The sequence below is a fragment of the Pleurodeles waltl genome, chromosome 3_1, assembly GCF_031143425.1.
Source record: "Pleurodeles waltl isolate 20211129_DDA chromosome 3_1, aPleWal1.hap1.20221129, whole genome shotgun sequence".
NCBI lineage: Eukaryota > Metazoa > Chordata > Amphibia > Caudata > Salamandridae > Pleurodeles > Pleurodeles waltl.
Window position 1 is genome coordinate 446008846 of NC_090440.1, and position 20268 is coordinate 446029113.

Consider the following 20268-nt stretch of genomic DNA (forward strand, 5'->3'; position numbering starts at 1 on the left):
AGACTCTACGCACTTTACCACTGCTAACCAGTGCTAAAGTGCATATGCTCTCTCCCTTTAAACATGGTAACATTGGATCACCCCCAATTGGGCTATTTAATTTACTTATAAGTCCCTAGTAGAGTGCACTATATGTGCCCAGGGCCTGCGATTAAACGCTACAAGTGGGCCTGCAGCACTGATTGTGCCAACCACTTCTGTAGCCACTTAACCTTGTCTCAGGCCTACCATTGCAAGGCCTGTGTGTACAGTTTCACTGCCAATTCGACTTGGCATTTAAAAGTACTTGGCAAGCCTAAAACTCCCCTTTTTCTCCATATAAGTCACCCCTAAGGTGTGCCCTAAACACCTCTTTAACAATAGGTCTAGGATGCTCCTCAGGCAGTACCCTAAGGAAGAGCTGATGCTCCATTGTTGTCTTGTGAAGAAAGCCTCACTTGGTCCCAATGTGAAAAGGCATGGTTTGTGGCAGCTTTATTTTGTTTTTCTTATTCAATGCTGTGCCTAGGGAATATGCCTCTGTGTCCTACTGTGTAAATTAGGCAAAGGCTTAGGTCACTTTGTTTTTATTTTTTGAGAGAATATAATGCCTTCAAGCACTATATAAAGCTGAACAACCACAAACATTGGAAACATGAGAACAAATGAGTATGGTAAATGGTTCAGCAGCTCTGCTGGTCTACCTCTTATTAGAGTTGCACACTAACCAATTGTGAACGTTTAATTCTGAGTAAGAATGAGTTTGCAAAGTGGAAGATTATTGCTGCCCACTATAAAGAGCTGGACGCATTGTCACCTACTTCACTCATATGTGTGCGCCTGATGAAAGGGCAACTTCCCAAAGTAGCTCATTTTTCCACCAGTGCTTGACAACACAAACCAAGAAAGTGTCCATTAAAGACATAACAGGAGTGAAAGGCCACTGTGCAAATAAATATCTTGAAGACTTTATTTCAGAAGATAGCAGTGGACAATTGACGTATGTAGGTGACATATTACAGACAACACACATGTGCTGTGAAGAACAACTCAGCAGAACCAAACGGGATTCAGTCTCAACAAATTTCCAAAAACATCTCAGAAAGCAAAAAAAGGGCAAGAAACCACAGGGAAATAATATATTATAAGCAGGCAAAGAATACAGCAACAAAAAGTACCAGGGAGAGAGTGCAATGTAATGTGCTGCAAAATGTAACTGCAGAAGATAGGAATCTGAAAGAAAAGACCAGGTAGAAAAATCTGACATCTTGGCTCAGTAGGATAAGATGATCTTTTAGAGATAGGTGGCCATTTTAGTTTGGGCCTACTTCCAGTAGCCGAGCACTAAATCCTGAACTCACTTCTTGACATGATGCTTGTATCCATACCTCCCCAACACCAGATTCTCTTCACTTCCCAATGCACATGCTGAAAAATGTGGACAAAGTGCTGACTAGTGTCTGGGTGCCATGAATGCACAGTAAATACTTCCAGTTGTCAAGTCTTAGAGTCTGTTGACAACATTGAGTACATTTTTTATTGTAGCCTACCGCTAAGATGCTCTACTCCCATCCAGGAGACAGTAGCTTCAATAACCTGATAAATCAGAGCAGCAGCCCCACTGTGAACCAGGTGCCCAGGAACCTTCACTGATAGGAAAAACTTTGCAAATTATCAAATGTTGTATTGCTCCTCATACAAGGTGTGAGTCACAAATTGGATAGCATCTACCTCATATTCAGGTTAATCTTCTACAAGTGTAGAAAGTGAAGGAGGGCCACTTCGACTTTGACCAAATGAATCCGGAGCATATCACTTTAATTAAGAAACATGGAATTCAGGATGTACTTTCCAGAATAGAGGAAGACTCAAAAGAAAAATTCCAGGATTCTTCACTGTATTGGCCTTAAAAGGACCATGACAACAGGACCCTAACATGGAATGTTCACCATGCTGGGATGGAAAGCAAGAAGATAGCCCTACTTGATCTCCCACTTAAAATGTGTGGACAAGTGGTCTGTGTTTATCATCACACATTTTCATTGTTTTCCTGGCAGCTTCTAAATTCTGAGTAACTTGCACCCTACTACAACACATTTGATTTAAAATACCAGATACAGTTGAAAATGAAAAATGCTGAGATTTATGGTGGAGGCTATTGATGGATTAAATTGCTGCATGCAAAAGAAGAGAGCCATCTTAGATGCACTATGGGTGCTTTTATTTCAATGCAAGCACTTCAAGAGACAAAACAGAAGAGTAGTCCGGTTGACCTAAGTGGTATTATAAAACATCCTAAATTCTGTTGTTATGTCTGGTTTGTTCTTTCAGCTAAGCCATCGGTTTGTTGGGGAAACTATGAAGATATACCAATATGAATTCCTTAGGCTGAGTACACTGCCTTCTATATGTGGGAAATTGAGATGTGGCCTTAATCAGAAATTAATAAAGTGGGAACACTATTTTAGAAAAAGAGTGCAGATTCTGCAAATCAGTGATATATACCTTGGAAGGTGTTAATTCTACACTAAAGTCTGTTGACATTTTATGCCAGGGGCTAGGTTCTATAGGAAGTGGCTGCAGAAGTCCAAATTGCTTGGCATGTGATGTGTTGTGCTATGCAGAATTGGCACAGGACTCTTCATATTGTTCAATTTCCTCCTTATCTGTTGGCCACCAAAATAACTGAATCAAGAATAAGATAGTGTTTTGTAGAGATACAAGGGACACATTTAAAGCAGAGTGCACAAAATACAAGTCATTCCTTAAAATTTCAAATCATGCTAAGTGCTCCACCTCAGCACTTCCTTTGGGTGTATTTGCTTTTGTGCTTTCATTCAAGAGAATCCCAGGACAGGTTTCTTTGGCTGGACATTTGAAATTATTTGAAATGAAGTAGACTGTGATTGTCAATGAGCTACTGTAAACTGCCTATGTTTGAAATTATTGGGTGGAGCTCACCACCAGCTTTTTTAATGTAATTTTGACTTGTACTTTCATGGACCTCTTTTTTTCGGGAGTGGATGGAAATGATGCTCACCTTGTCTTGGTGAGCAGCAAGCCTGAAATCTTCTGAAGAAGCTTTACTTTGCGGTCTAACTGCAGCTGCTAAATGTTCTTGCATATAGGCTCCCAGTAGGCTATGGGAATCCTTTGAGTTGGGCCCATCCCAAAGCCCTGATTAGAAACTGGAAAGGGACTACTTCAATAAACCTCTACAAAATGTTGCAGGTGAGATTAAATGGTAACTGTGCCTGGACAATGCACATTCCCTGCATTAATATAAATTCCTTTTTGCAGTTGTACACTGATGTTGTGGTCTGTGGTGGACCAGCAACCAGTTGGATATCCAGTTAGCCAGGTTGAGGGAGACCACTGTGGTCTGTGGTGAGCCCTTTGTGTCTTTGTGCTTGTACCAATTGCTGTGGCCTTACTGCAGTTGCCACCCATCACCGTTGTTGGTGCTAAGTAAGGGAAGAGTTGCTGACTCTTAGACTCTAGGGCTTTAAGATGGCAACATATTGTAAGTTGGCAAAACAATATTGCTTACCCTAGACCAGGGAGCCATTGTTCCTTCCTGGTGACAGAAAACACACCCTAAAACCTTTAGATACTGCCTTTTCCTTTGCAGCTACCAAACATACTGTTGATTAATTTACCAATATGTTTACATTGCCTCCGTACATCTTTAGATGTTTGTGAACTTTAGCTTTGTGAACCTTAAGCACACCAGCTTGCTGTTTATTTGGAAATTGTTAATCTGTATTTCTTACAGTACCCATTTTTGTAGTACCCTGTCAATATGATACCTGGAAAGCTTTGGGTCACAATGTTATTGGGACGGTCCTGCATTTTATTAGTCTGGTACCTTTTATTTTTAGATGTCTTCTGAGATTTACAATCTTTAAAGGATTACAGATTTTGCTTAAACTGTATAGCATTGCCAGCCAGGGAGGATCTGGCCTGGCAATGTGGTCTGGAAGGTTCCTATTGCATCAGGGTCTAGACTGATTTGAGCATAGCTGTGTCCAAAATTAGGTGGTCTCACATAGGCTCTCATTATTCTAATGAGACTACTGGATTTTGAGCTGCAGAATCGCCTGTGGCGTGGGAGACTGAGTCTGACCTACTACAGGTGACACCTGTCGCTCCAATCTGGGTTTTTCTCTGGCTAACTAGCAGTGCCTCATCTCCACCCAAGGGCAGGATGATTGGGCAGCCAAGCACATGACATAATTGATTTCTCCGGGAAACCGTGGTCACTCAGGTCTCATCCGTTTCTCTCGATTACATTGGTCTTCTATACACAATGACAAACAGAGGCAGTATATGTTTCAATAATGTTTTAATGAAGCGATTGAATCTTAAATAGCAAAGCATGGGTTGCAATAACCAGGATGAGGATGATACAGCATGAAAAGATTAGAATTGTGAGAAGGAGAGTAAAGCATAGAAACAATGCTACCATATTGTCACTAGAGTCAATGGACTAATTCCTACCTAGGCTATAACAGAGCACAGCATGTCAAGCTCTAATTCTGCCCTTCGGGTTCCCCTGGGATGACATCATCCCCATACCTGAGCAAAGGCCTGAAGTCTGCATAAGCAGCTGTAGTGAAGCATTCCGCAATCAGCATACAGTTGTGGTTCTCTGGCTGGAATTTACCTCTAACATGAAAGGGACAGGGAAGTGTTTTTATAATAAAACAACTGATGTTCTGAGAAAATGTCCCTAGGTAAGGATGTGTGTTTTCTATGTATGTTAGAGACAAAACTTTATACCACGTTCACCGGCAACCTATCTTACAGCAGCCTTGAAAGAAGCACAGAGTGAGCAAGAATGTCTTGTTTGAGAACAGTGCTGGACTAGTCAAAAACAGTTCGAGAGAAATAAAACAAGACCGTAAAAGTGGCTATTGTAACAATAAAAAAGCGAAGCTGAATAAAATATATCTAGGTTAAAGTGCACAGGGGCAGGACTAGTATGTTAAAATAACGTGCATGGAGCTATAAGTAATATGGCTACACAACAGTGGCATTGTAGGCAAAAGAATAATGGGTTTTTATGCCACCTGAGCGATTGCCAGGGTCCAGACCTATTGCAAGCATCCTTGCCATCACAATTTGTGTGTTTAATGTAATGTCCTGAGTGTCCAAGCGTATGGTCAGACATGGGCCAGGTGCTTACTGTGTCACTGGAATCAAGCTACACCCAACTGAACAACACAAATCAGGGCAAAACCAGCTCGGGTTCTTTCTTTTCCTGTTAAGGGAGGACCCGACGTGGCAGTTCGTTTTGGACTGTTCAACTGGAAAGCGGTCAAGACTGAATTGCATATGGCTGGGTCCAAACTGAGGGGCGTGGTAAGCAAAAGAAGGATGGGTTGAAATGCTACCTCAAGCAATTGACAGTGGTTAAACATATTGCAAGCATTCCTCTCATCACCTTTTGTGCTTTTGATGTAAGGTTGAAATACTATCTCACTGTTTTGCTGTGACCCCAAACATTTCCACTTTTTGAAAGATTTGGAGGCTCTGAATTTGTGTGGTCTGGAGACTAATCCTAAACAGTAGGCAATTCGGCAAAATGATGAACAGTCATTTACAGATCATAAAGTCACTCGAGGGGAAGGGGCGATCAGCAGGATCAAGGGAGCAGGCACAGCAAAGAACAGTAGAAGGGGCCACAGAGATTGAAGGGCCGTCGAGGGTAGAGAGGAGGCAGAGTGCAATTTCACACAGTCAAGATATTTTACATTATTTTTCGAGCCTTCAGCACCTACTAGGACACACTTCTTGCATCTGGATCTTTTTTGTGTCGTTACCCAGCAAATTTACCATTGAGTTTTGGTTCTTAGAGTGAGCAGGAACTGCCTGTGGATACTAGAATGTATTGGTGATAATCTGAGCCCAAATCCAGACTCGTAGACATATTCTATTCTCCAGAAACCCATGCAATGAAGCTAGAGCTAAGTACAGAACGTTTCAAGAAGCTGATGTATGTCATTAAATGTGGTCACGATTGCAGTTATGTATGTTGTGAGAGACACATCTCAGTATTAGGGTGAGCACGCTCTTCGCTAGCTAGCTTTACTGTGAAATTCCCGTGGAAAGAACTGTATTTTTCATTATTACCAACGATCTGACATTTCAAGTTTATACTAAAGACATATAACTCGATGTTATGTTTTGAAAATACCCTAGATTTGGAGACTGTCAAGGTAAAACATCCCATTCGGAGACTATGGCTCTGTTAATGAAAGGATATTGAGCTCCTCTTTACTCCACCTTTATTTAAACTATGAAGGACTTTGACTGCGATTGTCTCTTTCTCTCTAACCCCTGATTACCGACGACTAATTGAAATGAAGGAAACGCAACTTTCTGTGCTAAAGTGAACAGATGCTTAGAAAAGGGTGCGCTTCAAATAGATAGCAGGTTATCTGTTTTTTATTGTATTTTTTATTTTTTGTAGCTGCTATAGCAATTGCAATACTTTGGTATTGGTCGATTTTGGATAGCCTATAGGCGGTTTTGCCAAAATAAGAAATGTTTAGTGATTCATCAAGCCTGATTTTCCACGTTTACTGTATAGCCCTAACTAATAAAAAACAATACAATAACATGCACTAATTCGCGGAGATCATTGGAGGACCTTGCCCACCGAAGAAGCATTGAACCTGGAATAAAGTTTAAAACGAAATGTGGTGTTGCTAATGTATTTCCTAACATTTGAACCAAGTGGGTTTTAATGGGATGGCCGTATTGGAAGCAAAATACACACCATCGTTTTTTGAAGCCAAGGTGTGGGCTGATTACCTCATACGGGTTTACGAGGCAGAATTGCTGGACAGACAGGGAAGATGAAGAAGGACAAAGAATGAGTCAGTGTTCGCTGCTCATTAGCCATGTTTGTCTCCATAGTTATTAATATTCCCTTATTGACCTATTCATCCATCACAATGTTATGCTCGAATGCGTGTTTTTCAGGCTTTGTTGCACAGTGTGTGTCAACAACGAGATGCATATTCTGATGCTAAATTTAGCCTTCTGCTCTCCATCAGTTACTTCCTTGCATTCAGCCGAACCAATTACACTCTGATTTAGTCTGTGCAATTGTTGTAGTCTCTACACAAACTTCAACCCTGGAGTGTACGCAATGGATGTCTTTATATCTACTATATACAAGAGCAAAATCACATTTGGAATCGCAAACTGAAATCAAAAACATACTTAGGCCCTGATTATAAGCTGAATGGGACTCACAGTAACACTGCATGCGATTTTACCGTTACCACCTGGTAAAATCACCCAGTGCCGTGCACCTAGAAGTACCACATGGAATAGGTAATTACAGTGTAGGTAAAAAAATTCCATTCGTAAAACCACATGGAGTTCCCCATTTCATGGAGTTTGCCATATACAAATACTACCTGCTCTGAGCTGGGGTAAATATAAGGGAGGGGAAGTAGGCAAGAGAAGAGGAGACTTTTTTAGTAGCAAGTTTGAAAAAAATAACACAGAATAAGCTTTGACTGCTGCTCCACAAAAAGCCTTCATGTGTGTTTTTGCAGCGCAAAATTCCATCTGGGAAAATCATGTCAGATTCTCCGAAACAGCAAAAGGCGGATGTGGGAAAAAAGTTATGATGAGGTGGAGCGAAAATGACAAATAAAGCATTAATTACCGTCTCATCCATCTTCCCCGCTACAGGCCTTACCTGTGAGATTTCATCTCCCTCCTGTAAATCCTGCAGTCTGGGGTGACTGCTAGGTAGCAGCGGCAAATGTCTCTCAAAGAAGCTCCCCGAAAAGAAGCCCAAGAGGCCCACATTCCCTAGTGGTTGGTCCCTCAATGGCAGATGGAAGAGGAGCCTGAGGTAATTCATAACACATTATGACAGTAGATTTGATTCATCTAGGCAGAGTTCATTTTGAAGGACCGGCTCCCTTATTTGACAAACCAAAGGTGACAAATAATGCATGAAAAGGAGGTGTTTTAGACAAATATATATCCAATGTATGAAGTACCTACTCGTTAGACTAAGAGGATTCTGGAATAAACAGACAGTGGTGAGATGTCCTTCCTTTTTCATCTGCCTGATGGGCAGTGGCAGACATATAGGGTGGATTATTTGACGTCTTTTAGGGAACAGGTTCTGCAGAACAGAGATGAAATCTCTGAGGTAAGGACTGTATCGCAGAAGACTGGGGCTTGGAGTAAGGTCTCATGGTGAACAAGTACCCGCTACATACATACAAGCCATTATTCATATACTCCCTGATTACACAAGTGGACTTTCACCAGGATAGATCAAATTGTGAGGAATTTTCTACCCACAAAGCTATGTCTCCAAACTATCGCGTTTATAAACAATAGACTAGATACTTGGGTACCTGAAATCACTAGACCCTGTTTGAATCTGAAGGGACTATGGGTAGCATCAAAAGCTCATCACTTCCTGACTGCTACAGCAGCATCGGGGAGCAAAGAATGATACCTCAGACAGATCATTAAATTCCCTGATCTCCTGACCCACCAACAAAACTCCCAGCTTTCTCCATTCCACCTGCTTCGAACAGGTAGATAGCATCAAAGAACAGGGTAACATTACATGGAAAAGGAGCCAGTATTTCACGGGCCAATGTGTTTATTTCACATTCTGAGGAGAAAACTTCTAACCAAAGGTTTTTAGTGTGGGATACCAGCTAGAATTAGGGATTCTACTCTCCCCCACATTGCTACACCAAATAAATGGCACATTCGTAATCAGGGCCCTATGCGTCAGATAATTATACATGTTAGCGTGATAATATTATGTACTGGCAGCGACACACTTCTTTAGCTAACATATTGTCATTTTTCCACACCTCACACTTTTGGACAATAACATTCAGCCATTATTAGTTGGGAATATCCTTAAGGTACCAATATACTTTTACAAACGCTTAGATCAGAGTCCAGCTCAGGCTGGGCTTACTAAGGGAAATCGCAATTTTTACCTAGGCCATCCTGGCTGCTAAGAGGGTTTCCTCTTTGCTAATGGTAATCATGACTGGAAATAGGAAAAAGGCACCCGTGCATATGCATGCCTTTATTTCAAAGTGATTTGGAACGCGCTTTTTTTTTAAATAGACCGAGGGTTTTCTTGTACTGCATGCTCAATTGCTCCCACACCTGCTAACAGCACCCTGTTTTTGTCCTTTTTGTGTGTCAAAGAAGGGGGTACTGCAAACTTACCTGTGGTGTTTTAGGGTTCTTATGCTCCTGCTCCTAATGTTCTACATGAACAACTCATTTTATGACTCCTTGTTCTTTAACTTAACCCTTTCACTACCAGGGTATTTGTGCACCTCTGTAGCAGAACATTTGTTAAAAATCATCTTTATGTGGTGTACATCTTGGGTCTGCTTGTGCACCCAGAAAAGACATACAATGCTTTTCAGCAAATTCACTCGTATGTATCAGTGTAAATTATATTCCCATTGCAACCACCTATATTATAAAAAGTGCAGAGATATTCTCATTTTCAAGAAATGCTGCTGTACATGTTGAAAGCTGAGCAATACCACACACACAGAGTTCTTGTAACAAATACTGGGCCTCATTACGACTTTGGCAGTCCTTTCACAGGACTGCCGAAGCCGCTGCAGGCAGAAGACCTCCAGTAATGGAGGACTTTTGGCCACCATATTAGGAATGTTTCACTGGCCCAGCAGAACACTTACCACAACATTGACGACGGCTCGTAATTGAGCAGACGGCAATGTTGCGGGGCGTCTGGTGCAGCAGCACCCGTTATGCATTCCACTGCCTGTAACTTGGGCAGTGAAATACGCGATGGGGCTGTGCATGGGGACCCCTGCAATGGCCATGCCAAGTGCATGGGCTGTGCAGGGGCCCCGAAGGCCCCCGATGCCCCCATTCTTCCAGCCTTTCCATGGCGGTGTTTACCGCCATGGAAAGGCTGGCAGATGGGGATTCGTAATCCCCAAGGCAGCACTGCTTTCAGCGCTGCCGTGGCGGAATACAACCGCCGGGAAGGCGAAGCTACAGGGTGGCTGCAGCCTGGCGGTGTCGGCGGTTTGACCGTGGCAACTCCGCCACGGTCATGATGGGGCAGTCGGATCACCCTGTCTGTGGTAGTCCGTCCTCCAGCCTCGTAATAAGGCCCATAGTCTGCACAAGTAAATATCTCTTATTAACCCAGGACACTAAATTGTGTCTGTATCACTGATTATAGCACCATGCTAATTTGATGAGAGTTATGACATGTAGGACTACATGCAAAGTGTTAAAACTTATAATATTATCTAGTTCTGTTCGAGGTAAGGAATTTATGTTGGTGCCTTAAACGGCAGCCTGAGAGAAGATGTTGAACATGACATTTGTCAGCTTTTTAGCAATTTCTTTTTCAAAACATGATAATTCAGACCAGTTTCCTTTGCACAGGAAACATCCATGACAATGCTTGACCACAATTTCGATTGCTCCTGGTATTTTGAGCATGGATGTAATCAACATGTATGGATTACCTCTGGGCTGGGTGTGCCCACAGGCAATGCACTGAGAGCAGTGCATTTGAGGAAACATTGAAATCAACAGCCATCGAACTGCTGATTTATGGCATCTGTGTTGTGGTCACCAGTATCACCACTGGGCTTTGAGGAAACATATATATATGTTTAATATCTACATGTTCTAAGGGTTTTATTGCTGAGAGCTAGACACCCTCACCTTGATTTGCTGGCTGGGAGAATGCACTGAACAATTTTTTCTCAAAATATGGTGATTGTTTCAGTTCTCCTCAGACAAGAATGTTTATATCTGAGGACTGACCAACAACTGTGTGGCACTTGGTCCCCTAAGTGTGAGAGTACCAGACTTGCAGGAGCTTCCAATGGGATTATCAGAGATCCACACCACAGACACCAGAAAATGTGTTTTATGGGAGAGCTTCCACATGATGAGTACAGAATTGAGGCCTATGTTCGATTAGAAACCTATAACTCTTAGACATTTCTAAAACTCGTGGTCAAGGGAATTTCAGGGTGATAAGGCTTGCATGAACCCAACATGGTTGACTACTCAGAATGCCCTGCAAATTTCAAAGTATTGCTAAAAGAAAATCTCAATCTCAATCTCAATCTCAAATTTCTTTATTTTTCTGTGATAGAAAACTCCATATAAAAGATTCACCTTGCAACTATTCCAAACTTATTGTGATACAAATGGTGCACCGCATACATGGGTGGGCCTATTGCAAAGGGCAGAAAGAAGTCAAACCCATGTCCACTTGAAGACCATATTGAGCACTACACTGACTTCACACGGTTTGATCTGCTCTTGACACTTTAGATTAGGTTTACACATGTGAAGTACTGGGAGTTTTGGTAGTAGATTTGGAACAGTAGGTGGTGGGTCCTTTTCTGTTCCCTGACAAATTCCAGACAGTCCCTGGAAAAATGTGAAGGCGTTCTGTTTTTTAACCAGCTGTTGAAGTTTGCAAGGTATTAGTAGTTAGAATCCTTTTATGGAATCCATGCAAGCCACATTAACCAAGTCTCCTTTAGTTGTGTTCTGTGGTAGGTAGGTTATCGAAGGTACCGATTACCTTAGGTCCATATATTTTAGCTACCCATGTACTATAGTCAACACAATTCCATCTTTGATTGGCTTTCCACAGTTGTGATCTTGGACTTTCCTTGTCCCAAGTTATATGCTGACCCTCACTTGTGAAAAGAGTGGTAAAGCAAGATGCTACAACCGTTTATTGTTGGATTTCCTTATATTGGTGATTTCTTTTAGTAAATCAGTATCCACAAAACAACTTTCCAAAAACTTCCTCAGAATCACCAGCCATTCTCGGTAATCTAGAATTCAGAGTGTTTCAAATGATGCCTAGTCATTAACCTCAGATCCTTGAGGATATTTCAACAACACATAGCTTTTATTCACCAATTTGTGTTAATTAAAGTTTTCATTATCAAGTAATGCATGGTCGTGTCACATTGAAAATGCACTGTAAACACTATATACATCTACAATTTAAAGAGTCTAACAGACATAATAGTATTTCAAGCTTGTGGATTGGACTTCAGTACAAAAGCTTTAGCTGACCATGGTGTTACACTTTTTGGTTTACTCTTGTTGTCACTTTTTTTTGTGTTGTCTTTTTTATTATTAATAATAATAAGAATACATTGCTATGCAGTGTTAATAGACAGAGCGTAGTAGTTCCCTTACATTGAGGTCCGGAAGTCGCATGAACATCGTCTCATGATAAACTGGATAGACAAGATTTGTTCAACGATGTATTCAAACAGTGACGAAAAAGATGCATAGAGAGGGTAGTCAGAGTAGGGGCGGTTAATGATAGTAATGGGAAAACAAGTACCGCGGGGAGGGGGGAGGGGGCAGGTAGGGTGCGTAGGCCTTAGAACAGTATGCTTTCAGAGTGGATATCATACAGTATGTTTGGATAACGGTCTGAGATGCGTTCGCCTTTCGTGGTAATTGAACTCCTGCGCATTGCTTCCCCCGCTATTGAGGATCAGTATGGTTGGAGGTTCGGCAGTACACTCGCAAATGGAATCTGTCCTGAAAGAAGAACCTGTCTTACAGGGCAGACTCGAAGGAGAGGGAAACAGTATCTTGGCTCTCGGTCGTCTCTGAAGAAATATCTATGAAGGTCTTTGTGAGAAAAAGGTGGGATAACCCCATCTTGTTTGTTTTTTGCCGGGATAAAGGAGAAGAAAGAAGGGGGGTTTGGGGATAGACGTGAAGAAACAAAAAAAAGGAAAAGGGGTGGAAGGAGAAAAGGAAAAGGATAAGAGGGGTAAGAGGCAAGAGAGAAACAGGAAGAGAAGACGAGAGCTGGTGTCGGAGAAACAGAAGGGGGTAAAATATGGGTGGGAGGGGGATGAGGAGGGGGGTAAGGTGGTGGGTAGGAGGCCAGGTGGGTGATGACAGTGTCCCTAGGGCAACAACACTAAGTAGACCCTAAGTAAGTCCACCTACTGGGTCAATGGAAGGGGGGTGAGTGAGTAGGGGGGTAAACGGAAGAAGCTGAAGAGGGCTCAAGGACAGGTAAAGAATAAGAAAAAGAGGAAGAACAAAAGAGAAAAAGAGAGAGAGGGATATGGAAAGAAGAGAGGAAGGGAGCCAGAATGGGGGAGGATGTATGGTGTGAGAGGAAGGCCAGTAGTGGCAACGGTGCATCCGAAATGTCTGAAACGTCCGAAAGGAAGGGACCCCATATTTGAGCAAAGAGGGCGGCCTGGTCTTGGAGGTTATAAATGATTCTCTTGTGTGCAGCTATGCTAGTCATTGCCACTATCCATTCCTCAGGGGTAGGGGGAGTAACAGATCTTCAGTGCCATAAGATACATATTTTTGCCGTTGCCAGGGCTGTGTGTTGCAGCCTTCTCTGCGGCCGTGATAAGGCCGGGAGGGAGTCCATGTTGTGCAGCATGATAAGAGAGGGGGGTGAGGGGGTTGGGAGCGACATGGAGTCCGTCAGAGTGCGTTCCACAACCCTCCATAAAGGCTGGACCGACGGGCAACCACTGAGGACATGAAGCAAGTCACAGTGTTTTTCTGTGCAGCGCTAGCAGTCTGCATGCGGAAGAAGGCCAGTCTTGTGCAATTTCACCGGGGTCCAGTACCAATCGTGAAGTACCTTGAAGAGACAGAATTTTAAGTGAGCTTCACGTGTGCCTCTGTCCAGCGCGTCCATCACGTCTGCCCAATCTTCCACATCAAAGACCCACTGCAGGCGGGTTTGCCATTGTAGGCACAATTTGTCCAGGACAGGTTGTGAGTATAGGTGACTTGTAATAACCTTGTACAGGCCAGCCATAACACCTTTGTGTTTCCCCCATGTCTTCAGGTAAGCTATTATGGGTGAGGGTTGTAGCCCCCATTGGGTAATGTCAGTGTGCTGGCACAGACAATGCTGGAGTTGTAGGTATTTCCATTCTTGTTTGAGATGAAGGTGGAATTCCTCCTTTAGCCTGATGAAGGGTTTAAGCTTGCCGTCCTCCAGAACCTGGGCTAAACGGTTGATTCCGGCTTCCCTCCACTGTGGCCAGTTAAGAGCTGTTCCACCTATGCGCGGACTATCGTTGTGCCACAAGGGTGCCTGGGTGTGGAGGAAAGGGTGTACCCCCAGGAGACGGTGGACCCTCTGCCATGCCGCATGTGTTGCCTTCAGGTGTGGATTCAAATCACTAGGGGATGCGGGACTCATACGGTAGAGCCTGTCAAGGCCTCTGCTGTGGTAAACAGTCCCTCGTTTGCCCACTGCGGTGATTCTGCAGGGTCAGACAAGGTAGTGGCCAGTGGTGACAAGTCAAGGGCTAGAGCGTAATATGCCACCAAGGGGAGCGCCATTCCTCCATGGGATCTGTGTGCCATTAGCTTGGCCTGTGCCAGTCGTGGGTGTGTAGAGCCCCACACAAAGGTCCTGATTGCTGCGTCAATCGATCTCAACATGGAGAGAGGTGTCTGAAGGGGTAGAAGACGCAAAACATTGGTGAAGTGCGGCACCGTGACCATTGGTACTGCCTGTAGCCTGCCCCACATGGAAAGGCCTAGTTGGGCCCATTTGTAGGAGTCAAGTCATGCGCGCAATGAGGGGATCCAGAATGTCTACCACCATATGTGCTAGGCCATGATTGACTAATACTTCTAGATAGTTGAGGTGCTTCGCAGTCCACCGGAATGGGAAGCCCAGGCGCGCGGATTTCGTTGTCACCCAAGAAAGGGGAAGGGCCTCACTTTTCTCCCAATTCACCCAATAGCCGGAGAGGGGTGCAAAGTCGTTAATAATCTCCATTAGGGCAGACAATGAGCGCTCTAGGTTGGTTAATGTTAGCAGGACGTCGTAATCGTATAGATAAAGTTTAAAGGCGCCGCCCGGCAGAGGGAGGCCCGCTATCAGGCGGGAGGCGTGAATGGCAGCCGCCAGCGGCTCCAACGCCAACAGGAACAAAAGGGGCAATAGAGGACACCCCTGTCGGGTTCCTCTGCAGACAGGAAAGGGATACGAAAGGAAGCCCCCGAAATTGACCCATGCCGTAGGGTGCTCGTACAGCAATCGGACTTTAGAAATAAACTCGTTTTGTCAATGTTGCAAATAAGTACGCCCATTCTATGCGATCAAATGCTTTTTCAGCACATAGGGACAGTGCTAGCACAGCCCCACAGAGGGCATAGCAAAGGGTACGAAGATGGTTTCTTGAGTTTTGGCCTGGTACGAAACCTACCTGCGTCTGATGTATTAAAGATGGTATGACCCTACGCAGGCGATTTGCCAGGACACTGGCCAGTATCTTGATATCACTGTTCAAGAGGGATATGGGTCGGTAGCTGCTGCAAAGTAGAGGATCTTGACCTTGTTTCGGTATAACAGCAATTATGGCAGTGTTGGAGATCGTACCCAAGGAGTCCATCTGACACGCCTCTGTTAGCGCTTCGTGCAGGACATCTAGCGTTTCTTCCCCCGCCCATATAGAACATTCTGCAGTGAATCCATCTTCTCCAGGCGACTTGTGATAGTGGAGATCGGAGACAACCTGCAGGAGTTCCTGCCGGGTGATGTCCCCCTCCAGTAATTTGCGACCCTCATCGGAGAGGGAGGGCAAAGTAATATTGTTGAGAAAGGCCTCTATCTGGGTGGGAGAGGACTGCGATTCTGGGGCGTAGAGGTGTTGGTAAAAGGTCACAAGTTCATCAACTATCTCCTGCGGGTGTTTGAGTGTCTCCCACGTACAGGCCTTGACGGCCGGTATAGCTAGGGTCGCCTCTCTTTGGCAGAGTTGGGCTGCTAACAAGTAGCCAGCCTTCTCCCCCTGTTCGTAATGTTGTCCCTGCAAGCGCTGCAGCGCATATTCGGCCTGAGAAGTAAAGAGTTCATTCAAAGCCATACAAGCTCTCTCCAGTCATCTACGGGTGGAGAGGGAGGGGTGGTCCATATATTGTTGCATCTGATTTCAGTTTCCAGAGTCATTTGTCGCACCTTCCTGTCCTTGCTCTCCAGCGTGGCGTATCACATCATGTGGCCTCATATGGTCACCTTGGCCGCTTCCCAGGTAACTCTTTTGGTGCCACTGAGCCGAGAGTGTCTCAGACGTAGGTGCGTGCGTGCCCTTGCAGTTGTGTCTTCCCTCAAGGGGTTCGGTAGCGTTGGACAGCAAATCGCCATGGCTTGTGGCCTGGGGACACCAGACCCAGCTGGACAGCAAGAAGAATCGGGGAGTGGTCCGATAAACCTCCATCTAATATGCGAGCACCCTGCATGTGCTGTGCGAGATAAAATAATCTAATCGGGATTGAGTACCGTGGACCAGTGACAAAAAGGTATATTCCCTATCAGCCGGGCGTGTCAGCCTCCCGAAGTCTACCAGACCATTGTCCTGCATTACGTCGGACTGCAAGGCCCTGTCACCATTATTAGTTATGTCCAAAGGTCCGGTCCTATCTAGTATTGCATCTCTAGCCAGGTTCCAGTCTCCCCTGATTATGTATCGGGCAGCTCCTATCTCCGACAAAAGGCGGTTGAGGCTTAAAAAGAACTGCCTTTTTCAACCAATTGGGCGGTGAAGAGTGAAGAGCCTCCTAATTTCAGTTTGGCGAACACATATCATCCCTCTGGGTCAACCCATGATTTGATGACAGTGAGAGGTAGGCTTTTTCGTAGTAAGATCGTGACACCACTCTTCCATGGCACACTGCCCTCTGTGTCCTGCGGGGAAGGGCTACAACTAAACAACACCGTCCCTACCCACTCCCGCCGCAGTTTGTCGGATTCGCTCCTGTTCAGATGTGTCTCTTGGAGAAGAGCCACATCTGTCCGTTTAGTGTTGAGGTATGAGAGTATTTTTTTCCGTTTAATGAAATGGGTGACGCCATTAATGTTCCAAGAATTGACCCTTAAAGGGGTGGGTGAGGAGGACGGGTGTCCAGCCATGGGGTGGGCCAGAGGGTGCAGCGAGGGTGGGTGATGTTGAGGAAAGAGGCAAGTAGATGGGGGAGGATTGAGTCCTATGTGATAAAAAGCCGAAGAGGCTATGGGTGGGGTGTATACACGGGGCAGCGGGGGTGAAGCGTCCAAGGGGTTCCAGCTGCAGAGAAAAGAGGGGGGTTGGCGTGGAGGAGTGGGAAGGGAGGGAAGGGAGAGGGGTGTGTAGAAGAAAGAAGAAGGGGCATGGGGTAGAGCGAGAAAAGGAACGGGATATAGAAAGACACCAGAAGGGAAGGGAACAAGAAGGTGAGAGGAGGAAGGAGGGAAGGGGGGAACTAGGAAGGGAAAAAAAGGGAGGAGCGAGAGAAAAGAGAAAGAGAGGGAAGAGAAGGGAGGGAAAGAAGAGGAAGAAAAGGTTCGGGAGAAGAGTGGTGGTGGAGACGAATCCAAGAGAACAGGGATAACAAAGCTAGTCCCAGCTCAGGGAGAGAAGGAAAAGAAAAGGAGGAAAGAGGGGAGGAGGGATAAGGAGGAAAGTGTTGGAGCACAGCAAAAGCCCCACAAGTCCTAAACTGTAATCTGCGGGTCTAAGCCTGAACCCAAAGAGCCCCCGCGCCTGGCCAACTGGCCCCCAGCCAGGAAAGGGGATGCAGCACGGAGTCGTTTGTGCCCAGTGATGTAAACGTCCTATGACCGTGGAGCCGGAATTACTCAGTATGTTAGCACCTGATAGGGACCGGAGCAGCACAGCGCGGCTCCACTGGAGGGCTAGCATGTCGGAGAACACTGAGGCGAGTGCAGCAGGTCTCCCAGAGGCGGGGTGGGGGGAGGGGACATCAGAGGCCTTTGTAATGGCAATACTGCTGCATGCATACCAGAGAGGGGGAGGGGAGGGGAGGGGAGAGAACAGTCGGAGAGGGGAGGTGAAAGAAATACAAAGTGTGACCAAGTAAATATTGTAACAATTTCACAAAGATGCATGAAGGTAACAAACAATTAACCAATTATCATCGTAGTATAAGCAGCCAAACTAACTGTGGGGTTACCAAGGTCAAAAGGCACGCAAGGTCCAGGGCACCAACAGTCCTGACGGGAGCTGGATAACCCTATGAACTTATTTGGTACCCCTATTAAGCCTGTAGGAGAGCATTGCAGTACAACAACGAAACAACCAGCACTATGCAGTCATATGGGTTAATACTCATCCAGCCAATGTAGCGGCAAGAGGTCAGTTGGTCCAAGTCTGGGGGTCTAGGGCGGCCGGCCTCTTGACGTCTTGTAGCCCAGTGGGAAGCAGCAAGTTCAAGTGGGTTCCGCGGGAGGCTTCAAGGGGGAGCGAGACTTGTCCCTGTCTGCCACTTGCGTGTGGAGCGCCACCGCGTGCAGCACCTGCCCCCTGTCATCATGGCTGTTCATGAGTCTTTCCAGATCTCGTCCCCTGGGATGGAAGTCTATAGGGTGGCGGTCTGACCCCAACCCTCCTGGGGCGAGGCCTTGAGGCAGAGCATTCTGGCCCATTGCAGATGAATCCCGAAGTGGAATCGGGGTGGAAGTGTCCATTGGTAGAAGGCCATCCAGAAAAGAGCATAGGTCCTCCGGGTCATAGACATGCCATTTTTCGTAATCCACATTCTCGCCAGTTCAAACAGTCCATATTTCACCTCAATCTGGCGTTAGATGGGTCGGAGGGCCAGGAATGCCCTCCTGCGCTCACTGGTTTCTTTGGAGAAGTCAGCTGATATCCGGATCTCCTGTCCGTCCATCTGGCTGGGTCCATGTATGGGGCTCTCTGTATGAGTTGGCGGGCTTGCGTGTGACAGAGGAGGCAGGCTTCGATTGGTTGGGGACGGGTGGCCGCATCGGATCTCTTAGGGCCTAGCCTGTGTGCTCGTTGAAACTCCAGGGGAGGGTCGAAGGTTATGCCAGTGAGTTTGGGCAACATCTCCCGCAAGAACGAATGGATATCCACGCCCTCAATGTTTTCAGGGAACCCTAGGAATCGGACATTGTCTCTCCGGCTCCTTTCTTCTAGATCTGTCATCTTGCTGCGAAGATACAGGAGTTCCTGGTCCCGATCCTGGGAGGAAACAGCGTGGGCTTCTACCGTTGTCACCCATTGTTCCAGTCCCGTCACGCGGGACTGGAAGACTGCAATGTCCAAACGGCTGGATTTTGTTTCCACGGTCAATGAGGCCATAGCATTGTCCATCCTCTCTATTCTGCGTCCCACCGCTGAGATTTCCTGGAGGATGCGGTCCATGGTGGACTCCTGAGCTGAGTCTGTCATGATGTGGTGCTGGGCGGCCTGCTGCACCACCGGGGCGGAGGGTGGCACCTTTGAGTGAAGTAAGACTTCAGAAAAGAGCAGCTGTCTCATCGGTTTGCCTGAATTCTTGGTCGATGACCTGCCGCCTGGAATCTCTGGCCCTGCCACACAGCCTAGGTGCGGTGTTGTGAGGAGGTAGGGGTTCGGGTAGTCTTCTCTTAAAGCTGGAGTTGGTCAGAGTCTTTGTGCCATGATGAAGGGGGGAGGTAGGGGGTCTCGGCCCTCTCATCCGAGTGTCTGGTGATGAGCGTAGACTGGGTGAAGCCCGCGGCACAGCCCGTGTCTAAAGAGAGAGGGAGGGTTTCAGCCCAAAGATAAGCAGGCATCCATCTGTTGGGGGTGGGCCTTTCTGTGTGCTCGAGGGCTTGAACGTCCTGTACGGAGGAGAGCACTTGCTGCACAATACGTCGCGGGCCAGTTCTTTGCAGTTGCTGTTCCCCTCTCCCCCGTTACGCTCAATAAGGGGGGGAGGGGGGAGGAGGGGGCATGGGCGATGTACGCTGTTCAAGTGTTATGGTGCAGGGCTTCCGATTAGACTGGTGTGCCCCCGAAGTATCTGTACAGTAGGTGGGAGGGCAAGGGGTTAGGGAACCGGAGTCCAGTGTCGCCACAGTATCGCCACATCAATTGTACCAGCATTTGCATGTGTTCGCCGGAAAGGAGAATCAAGGGAGCGACCCAGAGTAGGGCTCCGTTCTGGCTATGACATAGGCCTCCGTCCTTCACCCCTCTTCGCGGTGTCCAGCTCTTTTGGGGTCTGCTTTATCGAGGCCTCTTGGTAGCCACGAGTAGTATGCGGGAGCGCCACCTGCGGTCAGGGCGCAGACTCTGGTAGGGCGGGTCTCCCCCGATAGGAGAATGCCTGGGGTGCTCGGTTGCCACCTCCTTTTTGCCCCCGGTGGGATGATGTGATGCAGGTAAGTCCAGGGGCCCCTGTTGTAAAAGGAAGAAAGTCCCTTCAGTGGGGGTGGGGGAAGCTAAGTAAGGGAGGGGGAGG